Raw genomic sequence first — 2,073 nt, forward strand, 5'->3', positions numbered from 1 at the left:
ACTCAAAATGGATTAGAGACCTAAATGTAAGGCCAGATACTATAAAACTCTTAGAGGAAAACATAGGCAGAACACTCTATGACATAAATCACAGCAAGATCCTTTTTGACCCACCTCCTAGACAAATGGAAATAAACCCCAAAATAAGCAAATGGGACCAAATGAAACTTAAAAGATTTTGCACAGCAAAGGAAACCATAAACAAGACAAAAAGACAACCCTCAGAATGGGAGAAAATATTTGCAAATGAAGCAACAGACAAGGATTAATCTCCAAAATTTACAAGCAGCTCGTGCAGCTCAATATCAAAAAAACAAACAACCCACTCCAAAAAATGGGCAGAAGACCTACATAGACATTTCTCCAAAGAAGATATACAGATTGCCAAAAAACACATGAAAGGGTGCTCAACATCACTACAATAGCCAGGACATGGAAGCACCCTAAGTGTCCATCAACAGATGAATGGATAAGACGATGTGGCACATATATACAATGGAATATTAGTCATATAAAGATATGAAATTGAGTTATTTGTAGTGAGGTGGATGAACCTAGAGTCTGTCATACAGAGTGAAGTTAAGTCAGGAAGACAAAAGCAAATACTGTATGCTAACACATATATATGGAATCTAAAAAAAAAAAAAAGTTCTGAAGAACCTAGGGGCAGCGCAGGAATAAAGATGCAGACGTAGAGAATGGACTTGAGGACACGGGGACGGGGAAGGGTAAGCTGTGACGAAGTGAGAGCGTGGCATGGACATATATACACTATCAAATGTCAAATCGATAGCTAGTGGGAAGCAGCCACATAGCACATGGAGATCAACTCGGTGCTCTGTTACCACCTAGAGGGATGGGATAAGGAGGGTGGGAGGGAGATGCGAGAGGGAGGAGATATGGGGATATATGTATATGTATGGCTGATTCAGTTTGTTATAAAGCAGAAACTAACACACCATTGTAGAGCAATTATACTCCAATAAAGATTAAAAGAAAAAAATCTCTTCAAGTTGAAAAAAAGGAGTAACCACCAACAATTGGTAAACTATTAGTTGAAAAGTGTTTGTCATCATGGCTAGAGGAGTCCTCTGCCTTTGGCCTGCCATCTCTTGAGTGCTATTTATGTTTCTTCTGTCTCCATTTTCTGCCCCCTAGGGCAGCCTCTACTCTAGTTGTAGTAGGTCCAACTAAAATTGACTTCTCATTTGCTTGCCTAAATAAAAAAACCCTAATAGAGAATTGAAAATTTTTAACTTATACTTCATAGTATCTCTGTGATAATTAGTAAAAATCACTTTGGGCTCTCAGAAGATAGAAGCAACTGTCTACTGCTTTAAGAGTGTTTGGAGGACTGGCCATCTTTAACCAAGCATGGCTGGCTCCTTACCTTTTGCAAAGCAAGGTTGAAAGTTCAAGCAAAGAGTAGGTGAATGGGGGCAACCCCAGTTAGCAGAGCTAGAAACAACCATAGCAGGATGCCTGGCTGATAGTGGGAAGCTGAAGATGGAAAGTTAATGAGCAACACAGCCTATAAGCCTTAAGAGTAGGGGGAAGCATTTCATAGGGAAGCTGGGAGGATTAAGCAGTTTGCATTTTGACAAACCTTTGATATTGTTGGGGGAAGGAATTAAGAAGCAAATAAGTAACTTATTTGCTTATGTCCTCCACCAAAAGTTTTTTCTGGGACCTACAGACAGCTAAAGGTATAGTTTGTGAATAAAATGTTGCAAAATGGCTATTGTCAATTCCATTAAAAAATGGGAAAGGTTTTCAAACTTATCTGTTTAGGTGAGGTCTTTAAGGAAGTAGAGGCAATATGCACTCAGCAGTCCTAACACATGGAAGGAGAATCCTGACCTCTCAATTATTTAGCTTTTTTCACATAGCTGTTGTTGTTACTATTATTACTAGTGCTCTCTTAGGACTGTTTTCCTCTATACTTTTAACTGGGAGCAGGATATCATAGGCTGGCATTGAGTTTGAGGACAAAGCCATGGCCTTCCCATTTCATACCATCTTATGCTGATATTGCCATCTTTTTTTTTTTTTTTTTTTTTTTTTTTTGTGGTA

This window comes from Physeter macrocephalus, chromosome 4 (assembly GCF_002837175.3).
Source record: "Physeter macrocephalus isolate SW-GA chromosome 4, ASM283717v5, whole genome shotgun sequence".
Classification (NCBI taxonomy): Eukaryota; Metazoa; Chordata; class Mammalia; order Artiodactyla; family Physeteridae; genus Physeter; species Physeter macrocephalus.